The sequence below is a fragment of the Pseudophryne corroboree genome, chromosome 2 (assembly GCF_028390025.1).
Source record: "Pseudophryne corroboree isolate aPseCor3 chromosome 2, aPseCor3.hap2, whole genome shotgun sequence".
NCBI classification, from domain to species: domain Eukaryota; kingdom Metazoa; phylum Chordata; class Amphibia; order Anura; family Myobatrachidae; genus Pseudophryne; species Pseudophryne corroboree.
In genome coordinates, this window is record NC_086445.1 from 746,473,693 (window position 1) to 746,499,181 (window position 25,489).

Sequence of the window (25,489 nt, forward strand, 5' to 3'; positions counted from 1 at the left end):
GAATCACCGGCCCATGGTGAAACTCCTCGCCACTCACCACTACAAACCCTTTTTTCCCAAGGGATTGCCCATACACCTCCACTTCAATCCACACGACCCCTTTTACGGGAATGGGAAGGTTGTTTGCGGCCACTAGGGACACCCAATTTCCGACACTGGTGGTCGTAAGATGGGCATAGTCTTCCCTAAACCGTTTCTCGGACATTGTGGACACTTGCGATCCGGTATCCAAAAGGCAACGTTGATCTCTCCCTCCTAACTCTGCCACTACCGTGGGACACTCACCGAACAAGTCAGATGAGTTGACGACGTCTACTTGTGCGCCGTCTTCCCCCGCGGATTGTCCCGTTACCGCGAGGGACCTTAGTTTAAAGGTCTCCTACGCCCCTCCCGTCCGGAGCGGCGCCCCGGGCAATCCCGAGCGAAATGTCCAGGCTCCTCACATTCCCAACACACCAACTCGCGGGGTCCCCTCGGGCGCACCTCCCCTCCCCGACGTCCAGCAGTCTCCGTCTCCCTTTTCCTCCGAGGGTTTTTTTCCTCGTCGTCCCAACCCCTCCTTTCAGGGTCGGCGTCCCGGCCTTCTGCCCGTTCCACCCTCTGTCTTAACTGGGACACTTCGTCCTGGACGAGAAGGAGCGTGGTGGTTAACTCCTTGATGCATCCCTCCAAGGGACTAATCTCCGGCGTCCGGACCCTATCTATCGGTTGGGTGGGTGGTGTGGACACGGCGCTGGAACTAAGCTCCGCATTTTCTTCTTTCTTCAGTGCCATCCCCAACACCTCGAAGAAGGTGAGCTTGCCATCCCCATCGACCTTATCCTGGAGATAGTTCCGCAGGGACCTGCTCCTCAGCCCACCTATTAAAATACCTCTCAAGGTGGAATCCGGGTCCCCATTCATCAGCTCCTCATCCTCCCTCGTCTGGATCTCACTCATGTATTCCTGGATCGCGTTAGCGAACTGAGAAATCGTCTCGTCTTCCCTTTGAATCCGTGCGAACACACGCTTCTTCAGCGTGGTGGTGGTGGCCTTTTCCCCATACACGCCCTTCAGGATGGTGAAGACGCCGGCCAGGCTTCTACGAAGCCGCTCAGGGCGTACTCTCACTGTCTTCCGGGCATCGCCAGTCAGGACCTTCAATGCCAAATTCACCTGTACCCGTTTCGGAATCTGGTAGAGGTCGATCGTGGTTTCCAACTGCTCGATCCACTCCGTCAAGGGCATATTCTGCCCGTCGAACTTGTCAAGGTGGTTGAGGGCTGCTCCGATGGGTAACCTGGCCCGAGGCTGATCACTGGGCGCAGCATTCGTCTCATCGGGAGACTCGCTACTGTCGCTCTCCGGCTTGTCTACTTCCCGATCCATCTTCCCCAGGTATCCTGCCGACTACGCCAAATGTAAGGGTGCCGAGGTGGTGTGAAACCTGCGCCCGTGTAAGTGAACCACTGCTTACCTCCGTCTGCGCCGCACACTTCGTCCCACTCAGCCTCGACTAGGAAGGACTCCTCTTCGGACCTCCGCCCGGGACACAGTCTAGAAATCGGCGGCTAGAGGAGACAAGAAATATTCTCACTGCGTGCCCACTCCTTCCTCCGAAGGGAATAAGTGGCACACCAGGGTGGCCACGACGTTCACCGGTTAGGCGAATGTCATCATCGGCCCGTGGGCCTCAGCCACCCAAATCGTCACCTATTTGGCACTTGCGCACCGAGGTGGGAGCGAGCCCGCTAGGCCTAGCGGGGTCTCGCGACCGGCGCTCAACACAGACAAGGACACACACTCACAGAGAATACTCACACTGGTACTCTTGTCAGCTTGCTTGACGCGAACTTCCGCTCCTGGGGAGAGAATGACAGCAGCCTCCCTACAACTAAACAACGGCTAACAACAAAACTGAGCCTAACTACTATGAACTACAACGATTTACTTGGTCGGCTACTTCACCTAATCTCCATCAACAGGTCAAGCAAATACAGGTTCAGTGTGAGTACAATATAAATGAGGAGTACCTTTACCATCCGGTCCGACGCAGGTTCTGCTACCTCGCCCCAGTGGAGACCAACTCCCCACGACCCTTCCCCACCTCAAGGGCGTATACGAGACGCGAGGGTCAGCCGACCCTCCGTGCCCAGCCTGCAATGGACCCCGCACGAGCGGCCGCACAGCTCACTCGCCGGAGTATCCAAGGGACGGGGCTCCGCCTGAATTAAGAACGCCTCCCTCCTAAGGGCCTCGATTCTTTCCCCCTTTTCCTAGCCGTGACACAGGCCTAATGCCTGAATGCAGCTTCGGGCCTAATGCCCGCCTAGCCGGTGCTGCTGGATGACCTGGGCCTGATGCCCAGGGTCACCTTATGGGTACCTACCCCAACTGGCTGGATACCCTAGGGCCTACTGCCCCCTTCTGTCCGCAGGCCTATTGCCCGTTATGCCCCCGGGCCTAATGCCCGCCTGAATGTGTGGCTGGGGGTGGCTTGGGCCAAACGCCCAAACCCCCCAAGTGAAGGAGTGGTCGGGTCTGGGCCTACAGGCCACGGGCCGGGTGGAGCCCCGACTGCGCGTGGCCCCCGGGCCCAGACGCGCCGACCACTGGTGCCCACGGGCCGGAAGGGCCCGACTACCTGCCCACAGGCCGGGAGGGCCTGACTATGCCCACAGGCCTAGTGCCCGAACACCCGGTGGTCCAGTGAGGATAAGAGGCTCGGCTCGAGGCCGCTTACCGGGCCGTAGGGAGAGGCCGCGGTGGGGAGCTTCGTTAGCTCTTTTGCCTCCCACACACCGCGGCACTCTCCTCCGGAACTCCCGGTGGGCTCCTCTTCCGCGGCTGTCCCGATGTCTTCTTCCCGGGCGTCGACTGGCTCTCTCCGCGGGGGCCTCTTCCGGCTTCTCCTTCCCGGCCGCTGCCGTCGCCGCTTCTTCTGCTCCGCCGCCGCGCCTTCTCTTCTTCCTCTTCTGGAGCTCTTCACCGCTCCGTCCCTGGCGCCGACTGACTGCTCCCGCTCCGCCGCGTCTGTTATAAGACGCTGGGAGGGGGCGGCGCTATGATGCGACGAGCCCTGATTGGCTCGTCGCGGCATGTTCCTATTGGCTGACCGGGCGCGAGCCCTGATTGGCTCACGCCCGGCGCCATCGCCGCCTCTCCGCGCCGTGATTGGAGGGGCTTGAATCCCACCGGATGCAAGCCCCTCCACGCTGGGGACCCGCCGCAACGCCGCCGCTGTCCCGGGGGGGACATCTCCAAAGTCTCAGTATGGGAAGCACATAAATGTGTTATCAGGGGGGTCTGTGTTCAAATAGGATCCTTTCGCAAAAAGCAGAGGGAGAAACTCAGAGAGGATTTACTGTCTAAAATACAATCTCTAGAACTTCTACATAAAAAATCCCAAACCCCACAACACTACGCCGATCTCGAAACTGCTAGGGCGGCTCTGAATAAGTTACTCTCAGATAGAGTCAAGTTATCTTATCGGAAGTGCCATAGCAGATACTATCAATGGGGCAACAAGCCTGGAAAATTATTGGCCAAAGCACTTAGAGAACAACGTGCTCTTACTTTCATTCATACAATTAAAGACAATCATGGCCAACCCCAACACCAGACATCTCACATAGCCAGGGCCTTCAAGACATATTACTCTACCCTGTATAACCTCTCCGGCCCAACCGGCAGATTTGACAGGTCGTCCCATCAAAAAGCCATAGCTGACTATTTAAAGACCTTACATTTCCCCACACTGACCGCAACAGAAATAGAAGAGCTGGACGCCCCTTTTTCTACTGAGGAGGTCCAGAGAGTTATTGAATCCTCTCCTAATGGCAAGAGTCCCGGCCCTGACGGATATACTATTGCATATTACAAAGCTTTTAAAGAGAAATTAATCCCCATACTTACAAGAGCCTTTAATACTATATCTGACCAATCGCCCTTCTCCCCACAATCTCTCGAAGCCCATATTGCAGTTCTACCCAAAGAGGGTAAAGACCCCAGTCTTTGCTCCAGCTACCGCCCAATCTCCCTATTAAATATTGATATAAAGCTTTTCGCTAAATTGATTGCAAACCGCCTTAAACTACTATTGCCTGGCTTGATACACGGAGATCAAGCTGGGTTTGTTTTAGGCCGAGAAGCCAGGGACAATACCACCAAAGTGCTCAGCATGATTCACTATGCAGGTCAGCTCTCATCCCCATCTATCCTACTGTCAACCGATGCAGAAAAAGCTTTTGACAGAGTGGACTGGGATTTTATGACCGGAATATTGAGACATCTGGAACTTGGTAACATCTGTCTCCACAGAATCCTATCCCTCTATACCTCCCCATCCGCCAAAATTAAGATTAATGGCACCCTTTCTGACCCCTTTCCAATTTTCAACGGTACGCGACAGGGATGCCCGCTATCCCCATTGCTCTTTGTCCTCTGCATGGAAGCACTAGCCCGAAGCATTAGGGCTAACCCAAATATTTTGGGCTTGTTAGTGAGGGGAACCGAATACAAACTGGCATTATATGCCGATGATCTACTCGCAATAATCACGAATCCGGTCACCTCTCTGCCAAACTTAATGGTGGAGTTTGAGAGGTTTGGAGTCCTCTCTAACTTCAAAATAAATTATTCCAAATCTATTGCCATGACCTTAACTGCACCTCCTGCTACAGTAGAAAGCCTGAAACAAGCCTTCCCCTTCACCTGGCATGATCATAAATTAAAATATTTGGGGGTGTTACTGACCAATGACTTATCCAAAGTGTTCTCCCTAAATTTTAAAACCTTACTGTCTAGGCTTCGTTTAGACTTCCTGTTGTGGAAAAAGCTGAGACTGTCCTGGTTCGGAAGGATCAACGTAGTTAAAATGAATGCCCTCCCCAGGATTTTATTCTTTCTCCAGACCCTTCCGATACACATCCCTCTACTATGGCTTCGAGATGTCCAGAGGCTTATCCGTACATTCGTATGGGGTGGTAATACACCTAGATTTAAACATGATATTTTGTTCAGGAGAAAACATCAAGGGGGGCAACAACTCCCACATATCCCTAACTATTACCACGCAGTACACCTGAATAGGATACTGGAATGGACACGTGCCAAGGATCGCAAACAATGGGTCCTCCTAGAGGAGGGCTGTCTCCCATATTATATAGAGATTGCACCTTGGCTCCCTACCCTCCCGAAGGTGTCACATCCCACGGTCTCTCCCACGCTCAGATTATGGGCCAAGTTGAGATCCCAGAGTTATATATCCTCCAAACGGTCCCCCTTAACCTCTTTTCTCTATAACTCCGAATTTGCCCCTGGCCTTCAAGGGACTGCTTTCGCCCCATGGGCGGAAGCTGGGATCTTTAGAGTCGGTCAGCTGGTGAGCTCGGGTAGGGCACGCTCTTTTTCAGATGTTCAGTCCTCTTGGAACCTACACAGTGCTGAGTTTTGGAGGTTCCTGCAGGTCCACCATTTTATATCATCTCCCAAGAACTTCTCTGACGTAACTAGGGACCTCACTGGATTTGAGAGACTATGTATCTCCCCCAGTTCACCCACACATACTATTTCTCAAATTTATACGTTGATTATGGAAAATTTCTTCCCACAACCTCCTACCTTCTTGGCTTCCTGGGAAAGGGAATTGTCGGGGCTACCTACTCAAATAAACTGGGAATCCGTGTTTAAGAACGCTCAGGCGAGTTCTTTATGCATTTCGACACTAGATACCCTTTATAAACTTATATATAGGTGGTATAGGACCCCTCGTGCTCTCAATAGAATGTTTCCTTCTCTTTCAAATATGTGTTGGAGATGCAAAAATGCCCCAGGGAGTTTTATACACATTTGGTGGGATTGCCCTCTTATAACTCCATTCTGGGCAGAAGTATTTAAATGCACCGAACAGATAGTAGGTGACGAAATCCAGAGAGACCCAGATTTCTGGCTCCTTAATCACACCCCCGCAGGATCACACTCCTACAAACATTCCCTGTTAAGACACCTTTGCAACGCTGCTAAAGCGGTTATCCCAATTCTTTGGAGATCTACCTCTCCACCCTCAATTAAAATGTGGTTCACAAAGATTGATCACTTTTTGGACATGGAAGACTTGGTTTCCTTCTCATCTGGGAAAACAGTTAACTTCATAGCTATTTGGTTTCCCTGGTACGACTTTAAAGACACATCGCAGTATAGGTCCTATATTGCGACATAACCCCCCTCATATTGGTATACGGGCCCATATTCATATCTGCACCATTATTTATACCCATACCCATACTCCGACAGTGTTGTTCCTGTACTGTGGCCCAGACTCAGGATTGGTGGAGATCACCCATACACTCCCCAAATAGTCTACCCGCACCATGCAGACCGTCACACCTGACCCTGCCCACTCTAATCTTCCCTTGCTTATCCTCTTTTCCTCTTCTCTCTTTTCTTCCTCTTTCCCATTCATTGATGCTGTTTTGATATTATGCTCTTCACTTATAAGTTTTAATGATGACAGAAATGCAGACAGATATACTTCAGCTAAGGGCGCTTGATGTGGGGGGTACTGATGGATATATGCTACGCGATATTTCTGTATGCCCTCCTTTTGTCTTTTGTCTTTTGTTTTTTGAAAATGTTTCTGTAATGTTTTTGAATACTGCTTTGACTAATAAAAACAGTTTACACAAAAAAAGAATATTGGATCTGCTTGTCCCTCAGCTTACGTTTGACCTGAAGAAATTGGGATCTGGATTTCTGTACATCCATAGCAAAGTCAGGGAAGACCGACACAGAGTGGGTCTCAAACTGGATTGGGCCATGCAGTCTAGCTAAACGTAGGATGGCATCTCGATCCTTAAAGTGTAACATGCGGGCAATGAAGGTGCGAGCTGGGGCACCAGGAGGAGGAGCTTGAAAGGGTAAACGGTGTGCGCGCTCCACAGCGAATTGCGCACTGAAATCATCTTTCTTGAATATACTGAGTAGCCAGGTCTCCAAGAATTTTTCTGGGTGCGAGCCCTCAGCCCGCTCAGGAATGCCCACAAATCAAATGTTATTTCTTCACAAGCGGCCCTCCATATCCGACAGCTTGGTTTTTATAGCAGCCATCTGTGAAGAGAGGTCAGCGACACTATCTTTGAGTGGTGCGGTGGCATCCTCAATGTCAGAAACAGGTTGTTCCACACCACCCACCCGCTCACGCAGCCTCTGCATGTCGTGGCGAATAATGGAGATGTCAGCCTGAACTTGACCAATTGTCCGTCACCCTCGCTTCGGGCGTAGTGATGGCCTGCAGAATTTTTTGAGTAGATTGCATAACATCAGAGACGGAGGGTTCCTCCGAAGCTGGTCGAGGCGACGGTGGTGATGCAGCCTGAGTAGGCGGAGGGTTTCTAGCAAATTTTTCCAAATGGGCAGCAGCAGCATTGCCGGTCTTCCCCATAATAATGCCGGTAAAAGTAATCAATCCAGGAGGAGAGTAATAAGCAAGCACCGGGAGAGATGGAAAGCTATAAACAGAGTGACTCGCAGTATAGCAGATGTCCCGGATAAATAATGCCACAGATACCACAAATAACACCCCTGATTACGGTCATGCAGGATCCAGGACACCCAGGATATGGCCAGTAGTATAGAGGTAGTGCAGCATAAAAGAATGGAGAGTCAGGCAGGATCTGGGAGGCGCAGGCAGCTATCCCAATACAGGACCCAAATACATATAGTGCAGCTGCAATAATGCTGAAAGAATAAATGCAATAAATGCAATCCGGAATGACCAGCAGGCACTGAGAGGGGGATGAGAGCCCTGTAGATGCAGAGAGGGGAGGCCATGTACCTGCAGGCAGAGAGGACTCGCTCAGGGCGGGAGATGAGGCAGCAGGCAGGACGGACCCCTCCAATATGGCGCCGGCGGGAGCCGTTCAGCGCGGCCAGCCACAGGCAGAGTCCCGCTATCAGCAGCCGCCCGCGATCCCCATGAGTGCGGCTGCGAGTCCTGGAGGCAGCGGGGTCAGGAGCCAGGGAGTGTCAGCGGCAGTGTTTCGCCGCAGCTCCACGCGACCGAGGGGAGGAGGGGGATCTGGAGCAGGGACGCGCTACACAGAGCTCCGTGGCCGGGTGTCAGCAGGCGGAAGGCGCATATCAGTGCCAGACAGCTCAGGGGGTTGCAGAAGGGAGTTAAGGAACTGCAGGAGCGGGCACAGTGCAGAAAAAAATGGGGGTACAGGATTATAGAGGATATTCATTGGGAGCTACAGCAACTTGCTGTCTACTCCATGCCGAGCCAAGCCATGCCCCCACACAGTCTACTGTTAACCACATAACTACCTGCCAATCCCAGATAGTCCATGTTCCATGAACCGCAAATTATCTATTAGCTACAGCAGGGGTTCTCGACTCCAGTCCTCAAGTACAACCAACAGGTCATGTTTTGCGGATTACTTTAATCATGCACAGATGAAGTAATCTAATTTGTTGGGTTAGTAATTATTCCACCTGCTTCCACAGACAGAAATCCTCAAAACATGACCTGTTATGAAAACTAGAGGATTGAGAACGACTGAGCTACATTCACCACATTGAGGAAGGACCATAAAGCCTGGAAGGAAATGACAATAAACTGTTATGCTTAAAGAAGAGGTGCAGAAAACATTCAGTACTGTAGGCTAGGTTCCCACAATTGGCAAACACCCCTGATAATGATAGTGTTCGAAGAGCTTAAGTTACATTTGAAAAATCTATGTCAAGCTGAGGTCCCTGCTTCCCCCAGTTATAGAATGGACACAATAAAAATCTACAAGTTACTACCAGAATCTCTTATGTATCATGGAACCATACACTGGCATTATTGAGGTTTTGAACCAAGCATCACAAACTGTTGTGTCATATTTTGTGAATGCTTGGCCCTAAATACAGAAACATAAATCAATTACTCTAATTGGAAATCAGATGATATAGATAATGGATTGAGGTTATGATCATCATGCAGCAATTATATGTAGACAAATAAGCAATAGGCTGGAAGAAATGGAACAGAGTAATGGCACTACAGACATATAATGAAAATTGCTAAAAGTCGGATATATACTGTAGTCAAAAGGTTAACATTAACAGACATTGTTAAAATGCTGACATGCAATGTGTGGACACACACACTGAACCCTGATCTGGAAATGCCAGTCACATGACCGCTATGAAAAGGAGGATGCCGCTAGAGCTACCAGGAGCAGGTAAGTCACTACTTGGCCACCAGGACAAAATGTTGCCATTCTAATATGTCAACATTTTATTACTGTCATCATGATGAATGCTGACATTATGACTTTGGACATTTCGTACCCAACCTGATAAAAGTAAAGGTAAACAAAAACTCCTTTTAAGCAATATAAGTGCCAAGTACAATACATTAGAAAGTGGAAAAGAGGCTCCCCAGGTGGAGATGTGTGTTTTTTGGTGGGAGACCAGTGTGTTACCAATTTCAAAGCCCTCTCTGACAGACTAGGCAATATCAGATAGGATAGATTATATGATTACTGACCTGGACAGTTAACGTAGAGGGTTATACGCTGTTCAGAAGAGACAGATTAAATAAAAGGGGTGGATGGGGTATGTCTTTATGTAAAGCCTTTTTTTAAACCTGATATAAAGGAAGACATTCACAATGGGACCGTAAATACTGTGGATACTTTATGGGTAGAAATTGCATGCAGGGGAAAGGGACCAAAAAAGATACTTATAGGGATATGCTACAAGCCTAATATTAATGTGTTTCATGAGGAATTGTTACTGAAGCAAATCGAAAAAACAGCAGAATTTGGAGACATAACAGTGTTGGGAGATTTTAACTATCCAGAGATTAATTGGACAAATGATACATTTGATACCTCTAGGGGTAAAAGGTTTTTAAACACACTAAATGATCACTACTTATTTCAACTAATCGAGGAACCAACTAGGTACAATGCAATCTTAGATCTGGTATTGGGGATTTGATATCAAATATTATAGTAGGGGAGCCAATGGGAAACAGCGACCACAATATATTCAATTTCAATGTAAGTTTTCAAAAGCAGCCCATATAGGCCCAACGAAGACTCTAAACTTTAGCAAAGCCCACTCTGACATGATGAGAGAAGCTTTAAGTGACATTGACTGGGAAATTTTGTTTCAAGGCAAGGATATTATAGAGAAATGGGATGTATTAAAAACGTTGCTCGCTAGTTATAATCGTAAATTAATTCCCATGGGCAGCATACAAAGGAGTAATAATTCAAAACCAATGTGGATTAACAAAAAGATTAAGGCACTAATGGCCAAAAAGAGGTTAGCTTTCAAAAAGTATAAATCTGACGGGAATTCCAGTACTATAATTGTAATAACATATGCAAAAATAAAAATAAAAATTCAGAGCGTTTAAAATAGAAACGGAAACCTAATAGCAAAGAAAAGTAAATCAAACCCCGAAAAGTGTTTTAAATACATCAACAGCAAAAGATTAAAGAAAGAGCGTATAGGCCCTTTAAAAGGCAATTTGGGCGTCCTAATCAAAGCTAACAATGACATACAGTAGTGGAAAAATTAAACAAGTTTTTCTCATCTGTATTCACAAGAGAGGACCAGGTGGCGGGATTGACGCATAACATCAGCAATGATAATGTCCCACTGCTTAATGCTTACTTAAGTGAGGAAGTAGTCAGTGACCGATTAAAAAAAATAGAATTTTAATTACCTACCAGTAAATCCTTTTCTCATAGTCCGTAGAGGATACTGGGGTCCACATTAGTACCATGGGGTATAGATGGGTCCACTAGGAGCCTTGGGCACTTTATGAAATCAATAGTGTGCGCTGGCTCCTCCCTTTATGCCCCTCCTACCAGACTCAGTCTAGAAACTGTGCCCGGAGGATACAGACATACCTTGAGAGAAGGATTTGAAAGGACAGTGATGAGATTCGAACCAGCACACACAAAACAAGAGGAAAGCCATGCTAACCAAACTTGAACAGGAACAGCAACAGCTGAACCAGCAATAATACTTAACCAAGTAACAGTGCAGGAAAACACGAAGCACCGGGTGGGCGCCCAGTATCCTTTACGGACTACTAGAAAAGGATTTACTGATAGGTAATTAAATAACTATTTTCTCTTACGGCCTAGAGTATACTGGGGTTCCATTTAGTACCAAAGCTCCCAAACCGGGTGGGAGAGTGCGGAGGTTCCTGCAGAACTGATTGACCAAATTGAAGGTCCTCAGCGGCCAAAGTATCGAACTTGTAGAACTTAGCAAACGTGTTTGAACCCGACCAAGTAGCTGCTCGGCAGAGCTGTAAAGCCGAGACACCCCGGGCAGCCGCACAGGAAGAACCCACTGACCTAGAGTGGGCCTGTACAGATGATTTTGGACATGGTAAACCTGCCGTGGAATAAGCATGCTGGATAGTAAGCCTGATCCAGCATGCAATTGTCTGCTTGAAGCAGGACACCCAATTTTATTGGGATCATAAAGATCAAACAGTGAGTCCGATTTTCTGTGACGAGCTGTTCGCTTTACATACACCTTCAAAGCCCTCACAACATCAAGGGACTTTGAAGTGAAGGAGGTTTCGGTAACCACCGGATCCACGATAGATTGGTTGATATGAAACGCAGACACCACCTTAGGAAGAAATTGCTGGCAAGTTCTGAGTTCAGCTAGATCCTCATGAAAAATCAAATAGGGGCTCTTGTGAGACAATGCCCCTAGTTCCGACACCCACCTGGCTGAAGCCAGGGCCAACAGTGTAACGGTCTTCCACGTAAGAAACTTTAAGAGCTCAAACCAGTCCGATTGGAGGAACTGCAACACCATGTTGAGATCCCAAGGTGCCGTGGGAGGCACAAAGGGCGGTTGAATGTGCATAACACCTTTCAAGAACGTCTGAACCTCAGGGAGGCAAGCCAATTGTTTCTGGAAGAAAATGGACAAGTCCAAAATCTGGACTTTTATGGAGGCCCACATCCACACCTGACTGTAGAAAAACCAGAAAAAATCACAGTTGAAATTCCACCGTAGGAAATTTCCTGTGCTCACACCAAGAGATGTATTTCTTCCAAATACGGTGGTAATGCTTAGACGTTACCCCTTTTCTGGCTTGGATCAAAGTCAGAATAACCTTATCTGGGATTCCTTTCCGGGCTAGAATCTAACGCTCAACTTCCATGCCATCCAACGTAGCCATGGTAAATCTTGCTAGATGAATGGCTCTTGTTGCAGTAGATCCTCTCGAAGAGGTAGAGGCCACGGATCCTCCAGGAGCAAGTCCAGTAGATCCGCGTACCAAGACCGTCTTGGCCAGTCTGGAGCAATAAGAATTGCTTGAACCCTTTCCCTTTTTATTCTTTTGAGAATCTTTGGGATCAATGGCAGTGGCAGAAACAAATACACCACCTGGTATATCCATGGGGATGCCAGAGTGTCCACCGCCACTGCCTGTGGGTCCCTCGACCTGGAACAATACCGCTGGAGCTTCATGTTGAGACGAGAGGCCATCATGTCGATTTGTGGGACGCCCCACCGATGTGTGAAGCACCCGAACACCTCTGAGTGGAGGCCCCGCTCTCCTGCGTGGAGGTCATGTCTGCTGAGGAAGTCTGAAATCGTTCCGCCCTGTCAGTTTATGTACGTTACTGCCGTCACATTGTCCGACTGAACTTGAATGGCTTGATCTTGAAGAAGACGTGATGCCTGTAGAAGGGCATTGTATATGGCCCTTAGTTCCAGAAAGTTGATTGGAAGAATGGCTTCCTCACTTGGAACTGTGTACCCGGGTGACTGCTCCCCTAACCACTGAGGCTTGCATCTGTGGTTAGCAGAATCCAATTTTGAATCCCGAACCTTTTGCCCTCGGTCAGTTGAGAAGTCTGAAGCCACCATAGAAGAGAAACCCTGGCTTTTAGCGACAGACGTATCCTCTGGTGCATGTGATCCGGACCATTGGTCCAACAGATGCAGCTGGAAGGGCCTTGCGTGAAACCTTCCATATTGTAACGCCTCGTAGGTGGCTACCATCTTTCCTAGAAGGCAAATGCAGAGATGCACCGATACCTGGTGAGGTTTCAAGACATCCCGCACCATCAACTGGAATACCACTGCCTTTTCCAATGGAAGGAATACCTTTTGAGCCTCCGTATCCAACAAATTTAAGGTAATGCAATTTGGTAGCAAGAACAGAAATACTACCGACATACTAAATGGGGAGAAACTAGGGGATTCTGTACTGGAAAAAGATTTAGGTGTATCCAGTATCATCCCCAGGAACGAAAGCCTCCGTTTTGGTTCCAGGTGAGATTTTGTCCAACAGCCTCTCCCTGGATGGAGCCTTGATAAGCAGGTCATCCAGGTACGGAATTATCTACACTCCCTTTTGTGTAGGAGAAACATCATCTCTGCCATTACCTTGGTGAACACCCTCGGTGCCGTGGAGAGGCCAAATGGCAATGCCTGGAACTGGTAGTGACAGTCCTGTAATGCAAACCTTAGATAAGCCTGATGAGGAGGCCAGATTAGAATATGAAGGTACGCATCCTTGATATCCAGAGACACCAAGAATTCCCCTTCCTCCAGACCGGAGATCACCGCTCTCAGAACCTCCATCTTGAATTTGAACACCCACAAATATGGGTTCAAAGACTTGAGGTTTAAAATGGGTCTCACTGAATCGTCCGGTTTTGGTACCACAAACAGGTTGGAATAATAACCTTTGTTCTTCAGCTGAGGTGGAACTGGAACAATTACCTGAGTCTGTACCAGTTTTTGGTTTGCATCTTGTAAAATTATACCTGCCTCTGGAGAAGCTGGTAAGCCTGATTTGAAGAATCTGTGAGGTGGGAGTTCCTGAAATTCTAGTCTGTAACCCTGGGTGATAAGCTCTATGACCCAGGGATCCTGGCATTATGTTGCCCAGATGTGACTGAAATCTCTTAAATGGGCTCCCACCTGCCTGTCTTCCAGGCAGTGCAGTCCACCGTCATGCTGAAGGCTTAGAGGAAGCAGAACCCGAGTGCTGTTCCTGTGAACCTGTAGTCGCTGGTTTCTTGGGTTTACTTCTATAACCTTTGAAGGTTGTAGAAGAACCTTTGGTCTTATTTTTAAATGTCGCTGTCCGAAAGGACTGCAGAGTAGGAGCCGAGTAGGTCTTCCTAGGAGGAGGAGCTGTGGAAGGAAGGTATGTAGACTTACCCGCCGTACCCTTAGATATCCACGTATCCAGTTAATCTCCGAACAGGGCTTTACCTGTGAACCCAAAATTAGTGAGACCAGGTGGCGCAACCTTAACACATCAAGAGCTATGTGGTCAAAATGGCTTACACAGATAATACAGCAGAATGATTCCAGCTCCAAATCGATTAACAATGTACTAAAAAGATAACAGAAAAATGCAACACAGTGTAATCCGCTTGAATAGAAGTGTGATTTTATTAATCAATGGTCCCACTCACATAGCACAGCTGATTAATTTCGCATGTAGTTAGCAGAATCTCATTCTGGCTGGCTCTACTTCATAGACGTGTTAGCCATATCGTTTCCATATGGAGCTTGAACAGAGAATAATAATAGTGCAATACCGTCTATGTATTTGAAAAATTGATTTAATTCAAGACACACTCACAAAGAAAGGTTAAAAAACAGCAAGTAGTAAAAGGCATCCAGGACAATCAGGAAACCGCAGCGGACAGTGTAGAGATATAGTCACTTAAAGTCCCGGTTACTAAAGGTGTCCCCAAACTGCCAAGTACGTCCTCCGGATCCTCCGTTGATGCCACACAGGTGAGTCCCCCAGGCTTAAGCGCTTTCGGATTGTCTATCCTTCTTCAGAAGCGTGCTTTACCTGTGAATGGTAGGCTTTCCACACCCTTTCTGAAATCTGCATCCGCAGTCTACTGACATAGCCATAAGCCCCTGTGTGCAGACACTGTCATGGCTGTGGTGCGTGCATTTAGCAAGCCTATCTATTTTATGGCCTCAACCATAAAACTTGCAGAGTCATGTATATAGTGCAAGAGTAAAAGAATCTCCCCCTTGGGTAAGGAATTTAACCCCTCCAGTAGGTTACCTGACCATTTTATAATGGCTCTTCTGATCCAAGCACAAGCTATAGTAGGTCTCTTGACTACTCCCGCAGCTGTGTATATAGATTTGAGAGTGGTCTCAATCTTGTGGTCAGCCGCATCTTTAAGGAGGCTGCCCTGGGACAGGCAATACTATCTTGCACGACAATCTAGACATTGATGCATCAACAATTGGTGGGTTTTCCCATTTTTTCCTATCATCCTGAGGAAAAGGGAAGGATGTAAGTAACCTTTTAGGGATCTGAAACTTCTTGTCAGGATTAACCCAGGTTTCTTCAAAGAGGGAATTTAATTCCTGAGATGCAGGGAAAGTAACAGAGGATTTTTTTCACATTAAAATAAGATTCCTCATCCTCTCCTGTCACTGTGTCATCCTTGATGTGCAGGACCTCCATAATAGCCTCTATCAGGGCCTGTATTCCTTGCGACAGGGCTGCATCCCCCCCACCCAAGTCCACCTCACCCTCCTCTGGGTCTGATACATCATCGTCATCGGTATCAGCCTGCATGATTTGGGCCACAGTACGCTTCTGTGGACAAATAGTAGGGTTCTGAGATGCTGCAATGACCACTGAATCTCTGTTCATCAGGTCATAAACAGATTGCCTTAAGTATTCTGTCTTCTTCTCATTTTGGGAAAATGTATTCAAAATATTTGAAATCATCCCTTTTAATGAATCTAACCATACTGGTTCAGATCCACTAGCCTGAGAACGTGTACTATCCTGAGTACACGGCAGTGATCCCCCAGATTGAGAAAAACACTCTGCTGTGCATGATACATACTCCTTTGACATGGTAAACATAAAAGAATACACACACACACAGGAAAATAGGGTAAAACACAGTTAACCCACACAGAGCCTTCTAGGGAGACACAGAGTATAATGGAGCCAGCCACACAGCACCCCTATAGCTAAAGTACAATTTTAGCTGGGTCACAAACTAAGTACCCTTAATAGGGTTTAGTACACCAATTATTGCCCCCCCCCCCCCCCCCTTACTATGACCCCCTGGTACCGCTGATGTGCTCTGGAGTCCTTGTGGAGAAGCTGCGCTTCCCTGCCAGTCTGCCTGTGTATAGCTGCTGAGGGAAAATAGCGCTGGTGAGCTGCTGGATCCGCTCACACTGAAGCCCCGCCCCCTTAATGGCGCGCGGTCTTCCCATTTTTTTATACTGGCTGAGGTAATTTCTGTTCTACAGCGGGTTACAACCCCTGTAGAAGTGCTGCCAGTGTGGGTATTTTGTTGTGGCTTCTGCTCTCCTCTCACAGCGGAACACATAGCACCCTGTATGCCTCTGAAGCCTGGAGCCACAGCCTGCTTCTCAGCACTGCGCTCCTACCCTGGTGCCGCCATTACAGCCAGCGACCCGCTAACTGGGACCCCTGATATCTACTCACCACTCTTCTTACTTCTGGCTCTGTTAGGGGAGGCGGTATGCTGCGGTATGCCATGGTGGGGCTTGCGAATAGGACCCTCAGGAGCTCAGTGTCCTATCAGCGGGGAACGGGACCATTAACCCTAGGGAGGTTTGGACCACTGTTGTTTAACATTTTCATAAATGATCTAGAAGTAGGTCTAGAGAGTACAGTGTCCATTTTTGCAGACAATACCAAACTATGTAAGGTTATAAATTCAGAGAGGGATGCTAAGTCTCTACAGAATGACTTATTTAGATTGGAAACATGGGCAGCAAAATGGAGAATGTGGTTCAACATAGACAAATTTAAGGTAATGCAATTTGGTAGCAAGAACAGAAATACTACCGACATACTAAATGGGGAGAAACTAGGGGATTCTGTACAGGAAAAATATTTAGGTGTATCCAATATCATCCCTAGGAACGAAAGCCTCCGTTTTGGTTCCAGGTGAGATTTTGGTAGTTTCAGAATCCACCCGTGATGCCAGAGTAGTCGAGTTGAGAGGGTCATTTTGCCCAACAGCCTCTCCCTGGATGGAGCCTTGATAAGCAGGTCATCCAGGTACGGAATTATGTTCACTCCCTTTTGTGTAGGAGAAACATCATCTCTGCCATTACCTTGGTGAACACCCTCGGTGCCGTGGAGAGGCCAAATGGCAATGCCTGGAACTGGTAGTGACAGTCCTGTAATGCAAACCTTAGATAAGCCTGATGAGGAGGCCAGATTAGAATATGAAGGTACGCATCCTTGATATCCAGAGACACCAAGAATTCCCCTTCCTCCAGACCGGAGATCACCGCTCTCAGAGGCTCCATCTTGAATTTTAACACCCACAAATATGGGTTCAAAGACTTGAGGTTTAAAATGGGTCTCACCGAATCGTCCGGTTTTGGTACCACAAACAGGTTGGAATAATAACCTTTGTTCTGCAGCTGAGGTGGAACTGGAACAATTACCTGAGTCTGTACCAGTTTTTGGTTTGCATCTTGTAAAATTATACCTGCGGAAAATGTTGTGTGTGGAGCCGCACTAGTCAAATAATTTTCTTAGAGCACCACATTAAATATTACAATGAAAATACCAATATACATACAGTTATCAAGTGAATCTTAAACTGCTAATTATTGGCGGTGCTCCCAGGAATTTTGTAGGTTATACTACAATTGGAAAAAACAAGAGAAAAAGACAAAAAACCCTTTTTTGGGAGCACTCATTTGTTATGATAGAAATAATGTATATAATATTAAAACATAACCTTTAATTAAACCTTGAATAAAAAAACTTTTGGACAAAGAATTGGGACTCGTGTGTGGTGTTATCTGTTAGTGTAAATCTTATTTAACCTTTATAACAAATGAGGTATAAGATAGTTAAGAAGGTGAAAATATCAGAGGGATGGTGAAGGATACCAAATGGTTTCTTAGGATCCAGGGTATCCAGAAAAATCACTGTACATGCCTGAATTAAGGGATATCTAGGTTAGAACAATGTAGGCTTTGTCAGAATAGAGCTCAAGAGGTATGTAAGAAGGATGGAGCAAGGAATGCAATGAGGCTTCCCTTAGTGAGAAGGGGGGCGGGGGGATTTTGGACAGAGGCCCACTACACCTGGTATTCTCAGGAGGTTTCCCGTCCTAGTACTGACCAGGCCATGCCTGCTTAGCTTCCGAGATCGGACAGGATCGGGCGTATTCAGGGTAGTATGGTAGTGGGCCGATGATGGTGGGAAAAAGAAGGAAGAAACACTTCTATTTTCTGTACTCTAATAAAACGATACCATGATGGTCTGAAATGGTTTTTCCAGATAAGAGAGTGTGTGGAGATTTGTGGGATGAGGGCAGGTTTTTCCTTAAAAATGGCCCACTGCACCTGGTATTCTCAGGAGGTTCCCCTTCCTAATACTGACCAGGCCATACCTGCTTAGCTTCCGAGATCGGACAAGATCGGGCGTATTCAGGGTAGTATGGCCGTGGGCCTTTCATAAAGGAGAAGGAGAGGTCACACTCTGCTTACTGTACTTTACATAAATCAGGACTAAAATGGTCCGAAATGGTATTTCCAGAAAGGAGTGTGTGTGGAGAAATGAAGGAGTATAGACAGAAAAAGGGAAGGGGGGGGAGAAAGAATTAATGCAAAGGAGAGGTGTTGATTGTATAAGTCTCCAAATTGGAGATCTAATAATAATGAATAAATAATCATGGGAAAAATACCCCCCAAAAAATACACAGACTCGCTGTGTGTTGTTGTGGGAGATATACTGACAAAAGTTATAAAGTGTGATCACTGAAAAAAATATATAAAGTTAGATGGCTGAAATGTGCTCTTCAAATGCAGAGTTGCTTGCTTACTGGGGGAGACCCACAGGGTGGGTATAGAGCTCAAGGCTGGCTCATAAAAATTTGTTAGAACACACAAATGTATACTGTTACTTGTTCCATAGAAACAGAAAATGATTAATGAATGAAAAAAGATATAAGTTTAGAGCTCAGGGCTGGCTCACAACAGATACATTAAGCCTTATTTCATCCTCTTGAGGACTGCCATAACATTGGAAAATAATAAATAATTTGCACTCAAATGCTGCTGATAATACAAGACATGCAAATATAGATATACATTAGTGTAAGGGAAAAATAACATAACCGTGATTGATATCCATTTGGTGCATGAGCGGGGAGGTAATGAAATATGGACTGTAAATAGTCCTATACCACAAATAGTGCTTCCATTGCTATGCAATAATGCCACAGGAGCAATTGGTTTAGGGGGGAGAGAGTGGATAATCAAGTCCTGGTGGTTAAGTGTGTTACCGCAGCCGTAATATGTGCGGTCAGTGTTGTCCAGGAATCCCCCGGCGTTCGCCCGCTAGCAGTGATGAGCGTGACCAAGCCTATCTAGGTGAAACGTACGTCGAGAGACGTCCTTCGGTGACGTCATCGCGGCCACGCCCAGTCTGGAAGCGGGCGGCAGCGCTAATCACTGCTAGCGGGCGAACGCCGGGGGATTCCTGGACAACACTGACCGCACATATTGCGGCTGCGGTAACACACTTAACCACCAGGACTTGATTATCCACTCTCTCCCCCCTAAACCAATTGCTCCTGTGGCATTATTGCATAGCAACAGAAGCACTATTTGTGGTATAGGACTATTTACAGTCCATATTTCATTACCTCCCCGCTCATGCCCCAAATGGATATCAATCACGGTTATGTTATTTTTCCCTTACACTAATGTATATCTAGATTTGCATGTCTTGTATTATCAGCAGCATTTGAGTGAAAATTATTTATTATTTTCCAATGTTATGGCAGTCCTCAAGAGGATGAAATAAGGCTTAATGTATCTGTTGTGAGCCAGCCCTGAGCTCTAAACTTATATCTTTTTTCATTCATTAATCATTTTCTGTTTCTATGGAACAAGTAACAGTATACATTTGTGTGTTCTAACAAATTTTTATGAGCCAGCCTTGAGCTCTATATCCACCCTGTGGGTCTCCCCCAGTAAGCAAGCAACTCTGCATTTGAAGAGCACATTTCAGCCATCTAACTTTATATATTTTTTTCAGTGATCACACTTTATAACTTTTGTCAGTATATCTCCCACAACATCACACAGCGGGTCTGTGTATTTTTTGGATGGTACTTTTCCCATGATTATTTATTCATTATTATTAGATCTCCAATTTGGAGACTTATACAATCAACACCTCTCCTTTGCATTAATTCTTTCTCCCCCCTTCCCTTTTTCTGTCTATACTCCTTCATTTCTCCACACACACTCCTTTCTGGAAATACCATTTCGGACCATTTTAGTCCTGATTTATGTAAAGTACAGTAAGCAGAGTGTGACCTCTCCTTCTCCTTTATGAAAGGCCCACGGCCATACTACCCTGAATACGCCCGATCTTGTCCGATCTCGGAAGCTAAGCAGGTATGGCCTGGTCAGTATTAGGAAGGGGAACCTCCTGAGAATACCAGGTGCAGTGGGCCATTTTTAAGGAAAAACCTGCCCTCATCCCACAAATCTCCACACACTCTCTTATCTGGAAAAACCATTTCAGACCATCATGGTATCATTTTATTAGAGTACAGAAAATAGAAGTGTTTCTTCCTTCTTTTTCCCACCATCATCGGCCCACTACCTGTTAGGGTCTCCTGCGCTGTGCTGCCACATCGTCATGGCAACCGGGAGACAAGTGCTAGCGGAGTAACCTGAGCGCAGCTGATACTCCGGTTCGGGTCTTTTGCTGTGCAGTGGTTATAGGCTCTGTGCACGGCAGGGGATCCGGTGCTGGTTTTTGTGCTCACAGTCTGTGAGGTCTGAGTGGGGCGTGGACAGCACCTGCTTTATAAGGCCTCTTCTCAGGGTAAGCAGATGCTGCTGAATCTTTGTTGGTTAGTCAGTTCCTGAAAGTTAACCAGTACTGTGTAGCTTTGTATTTGTTTGTTGCTTACTGCAAATAGGCCTGGGGATTTGGTATTACACTCTGCCAATCCAGACCTAGCAGTAAGACTGGAGTCAGTCGTTTAACTTGCTGGGGTTCTGTTACTACTCTGTGAACTTAGCAAGTTTGCGGCTGTATTCTAAGACTTGCCTGTCTAATCCTGTCTCACTGTGCTAGGTGTCAGGGGTCAGTTTAGTGGCAGTAAGCTGAACCTGTGCACTGCAAGTGAGAATTAGGATTGTGGAGGCTCTCCTTGTGTCTATCATTCCATCTCTGACCAAGGAGTTTACTGCCACACCCGTTGGTAACCCTTTAGGGTTTTGCTGTTGCCCTTAGCAACAGCATTTCGGGTTCTCTACGTATTAAAACACAACATCTTGCTTTTCCCATCTGAGCAGTTCTAATACAAGGGAGATACCCAGTTCCTTAGCCTCTGGGCTTCTCTGTTCACCTTGTGTGTATTTTGTTACCCTATCACCTTCTGTGTACGTTATGTCATATTCCCCAGTCTGTCTGTGAGTCCATTTGTTTTGCATAACAGTTCAAACACCAGTACATTCCTGCAGGCACTGGAGTGCATAACAGTTCTGACACCAGTACTTTCCTGCAGGCACTGGTGTGCATAACATATTCAGCAGCCTAATACTCCTGTTGAAATTTTGTGGGAATATGGAGCATACCCCTCAAAATACGTTGCAACAGGTGGTCGATCAGGTGCAGGTCCTGACTCGACAATTTAATGATTTGTCCATTAAAATGCACACCTCCCAGGCTGCTGGCGGAGCTCCCGCAGCAGCAGCACCTGCAGGGGTTAAGGAGCCGAAAGTAAATCTCCCGGATCGTTTTTCTGGAGATCGCTCGCAGTTCTTTTGTTTCAAGGAGAGCTGCAAGCTATACTTCCGGCTTAGGCCTCAGTCTTCTGGGTCGGAGATTCAGCGGGTGGGCATAGTGATTTCCTTGCTACAAGGAGACCCACAGGTCTGGGCATATGGGTTGCAGCCTGACTGTCCGTCGCTTAAAAGTGTTGATGCTTTTTTTACGGCACTGGGCATGTTGTATGATGACCCTGACAAGACGGCCTCAGCCGAGGCTCAGATTTCGATCCTTAAGGAAGGGCGAAGGCCAGTTGAGGTTTACTGTACGGAGTTTCGGAGGTTGGCCCATGATACCCAGTGGAATGACCCAGCCCTGAGACACCAGTACCGAAGAGGTCTTTCTAACCAGATAAAGGACCAACTGGTACAATATCCCTTGCCTGATAGCTTGGATCAGCTCATGCAGTTATCCATCCGGGTGGATAGACGGCTGAGAGAGCGTAGGCTTGAAAGGGAGACTGAGATTTCCTTCCTTCCCAAGGGAACCTCAGACTCTGAGGAATTTTCCGAGGAGCCTATGCAGATTGGGGCTACCCGCCTCTCCTCGCGTGAGAAGACGCGGAGGAGACAGCAGGGGTTGTGTTTGTACTGTGGGAATAAAGGTCATGTGGTAGTATCATGCCCAGAAAAGCCGGAAAACTTCAGGGCCTGAGGGTGATGGGAAATATCCTGTCAGGCCAGAAGTCAGAATTTCCCAAGAAGACTTTTATCATTCCGGTGACCTTGAAGATCCTCGGTCAAACTGTCAAGACTGAGGCCTTTGTGGACAGTGGGGCCGACGGGGTTTTTATGGACCGCCAATTCGCCCTGAAACACTCTGTTCCCTTAGTACCCTTGGCATCGGAAATTGAGATTTGTGGGTTAAACGGGGAACCATTATCCCAAGGTAAAATTACCTCTTGCACTAGCCAGATTTCTTTATTTATTGGAGCCACACACTCTGAAAAATTGTCCTTTTATGTGACTGTCTGTACTTTTGCCCCATTGGTGTTGGGGTTACCCTGGTTAAGGGCCCACAATCCTCAATTTGACTGGGTCTCTGGGGAGATTCTTAGTTGGGGTACTGATTGTTTCAGGAGTTGCTTGAGCCTTCCAGTCAGGCTCTCGCAGCTAAGTTTGCCAGGATTGCCATAACACTAAAGGGTGTTATGCAGATTTTGCGGACGTGTTCTCCAAAAAAGTTGCAGAGGTACTACCTCCCCATCGCCCCTATGACTGTGCCATTGATTTGTTGCCGAATGCTAAGCTTCCCAAGAGCAGGTTGTACTCCCTGTCACATCCTGAGACTCAGGCTATGGCAGAGTACATTCAGGAGAACTTGGCTAAAGGATTTATCAGACCTTCACAGTCTCCAGTTGGGTCGGGGTTCTTCTTCGTGGGTAAAAAGGACGGTTCATTGCGACCCTGCATCGACTTCAGGGAATTGAACCGTATCACGATTAAAAACTCATACCCACTGCCTCTCATTTCGGTCTTGTTTGACCAGCTTCGTACTGCCACCATTTTTTCTAAGATTGACCTACGCGGTGCGTACAATCTAATCCGAATAAGAGAGGGGGATGAATGGAAGACTGCCTTTAATACCCACTCATGGCATTATGAATATTTGGTGATGCCTTTTGGGCTCTGTAATGCCCCGGCAGTCTTCCAGGATTTCATGAACGATGTGCTCAGGGAATATTTGGATAGATTCTTAGTTGTATACTTAGATGACATCCTAATCTTCTCCCATTCCCTGGAGGAACATCGGAAGCATGTACGCTTAGTCCTCCAGAAACTCAGAGACCACCGGCTTGGGGCGAAGCTGGAGAAGTGCGAATTTGAAGTTCAGCAAATCGCATTTCTAGGATATATTATCTCCCCAGAAGGTTTCCAAATGGAGGGTTCCAAGGTACAGGCAGTCCTGGATTGGGTGCAGCCCACTAGTTTGAAGGCGCTTCAGCGTTTCCTGGGCTTTGCGAATTTTTATAGACGATTTATCGCTGGATTTTCGTCTATAGTGGCGCCCTTGGTGGCACTCACTAAGAAAGGGGCGGATGTTGCTCACTGGTCTTGTGAGGCTAAAGCGGCTTTTGCCCGTCTCAAAAGGGCATTTGTTTTGGCCAAGGTGCTGCGACACCCAGATCCAGAGCGTCCTTTTGTGGTGGAGGTGGATGCCTCTGAGATGGGTATTGGGGCAGTGCTTTCTCAGATGGGAGTGTCTGATAATCGCCTTCATCCCTGTGCTTACTTTTCCCATAAATTTTCGCCTGCCGAGATGAATTATGACGTGGGTAACCGGGAATTGTTGGCTATTAAGGATGCACTTGAGGAGTGGAGACACTGGCTTGAGGGGGCTAAGTTTGTGGTCTCAATTCTCACTGACCATAAGAATCTGGCATATTTAGAGTCAGCAAAGCGTCTCAATGCCAGGCAGGCACGATGGGCTTTGTTTTTTGCTCGCTTTAATTTTTTGATAACATATCGCCCTGGGTCAAAAAACATCAAGGCTGATGCGCTCTGGCGGAGTTTTGCTCCAATCCAGGAGACCACCGAGGAGCCGTTGCCCATTGTTTCCCCATCATGTATTAAAGTGGGCATTACCCAGGACCTCTTATCATTAGTCCTTAGAGCACAGGAGCAGGCTCCTCCAGACCTTCCGGTAGGTCTTTTGTTTGTGCCTCCTAGGTTAAGACAGCGAGTGTTCCTGGAATTCCATGCCAAGAAGTCGGCAGGTCACCCGGGTATTGCCAGAACTCGGGAGTTGCTATCTAGGGCGGTGTGGTGGCCCTCGGTGGCTAAGGATGTGGATCAGTGGGTTCGGGCATGTGACATCTGTGCCCGAAATAAGACTCCTAGAGGGGTTCCTGTTGGCCCATTACATCCACTCTCTATCCCATCTAAGCCATGGACCCACATTTCAATGGATTTTGTGGTGGACTTGCCCAAATCCTCGGGGATGACAGCCATCTGGGTTGTCGTTGACAGGTTTTCGAAGATGGCGCACTTCGTTCCACTGGTTGGGCTGCCATCGGCCAGACGCCTGTCTGAATTATTTATGCTGCATGTTGTGCGTCTCCACGGGTTGCCACTTGATGTGGTCTCTGACCGCGGATCCCAGTTTGTGGCCAAATTCTGGAGGGCATTTTGTTCCGATCTCCAGATTTCTGTCAGCTTGTCGTCAGGCTACCATCCACAGTCTAATGGGCAGACTGAAAGGGTGAACCAGTCCTTGGAGCAGTTCCTCAGGTGTTATGTCTCCAAGTGTCAGACTGACTGGGTTGCTCATCTGTCCATGGCGGAGTTTGCCTATAACAACGCGGCTCACTCTGCTACAGGGATCTCTCCCTTCCTTTGTGTGTATGGGCATCATCCTAAGGCCAATTCTTTTGACCCCCTGGACTCCACGCCTGGTGGTTCCTCTGTGGTTTCGGTCCTTAGAGGTATTTGGCGGAAAGTGAAGAAAGCCCTTGTGTCTGTGTCATTAGTGACCAAAAGGGTTTTTGATAAGCGGAAAAGACCCTGCAGCTTCAAATTAGGAGACTTCGTCTGGTTGTCTACCAAGAATTTGAAGTTGAGACAGCCATCTCATAAGTTAGGCCCCCGGTTCATCGGCCCTTATAAGATCACCAGGGTTATCAATCCGGTGGCATTTCAGTTAGATCTGCCCCGTTCTTTGGGT

The 25,489-nt window shown here is 47.4% G+C and overlaps 3 pseudogenes; 1 reads left to right on the plus strand and 2 right to left on the minus strand.

The window, feature by feature from the left end:
- Window positions 1-18,102: 18,102 nt before the first annotated feature.
- Window positions 18,103-18,220, minus strand: LOC135051963 (5S ribosomal RNA; annotated as a pseudogene).
- A 143-nt stretch (window positions 18,221-18,363) lies between these two features.
- On the minus strand, window positions 18,364-18,481 carry LOC135054305 (5S ribosomal RNA; annotated as a pseudogene).
- Window positions 18,482-20,380: 1,899 nt separating this feature from the next.
- On the plus strand, window positions 20,381-20,498 carry LOC135054306 (5S ribosomal RNA; annotated as a pseudogene).
- Window positions 20,499-25,489: the final 4,991 nt, after the last annotated feature.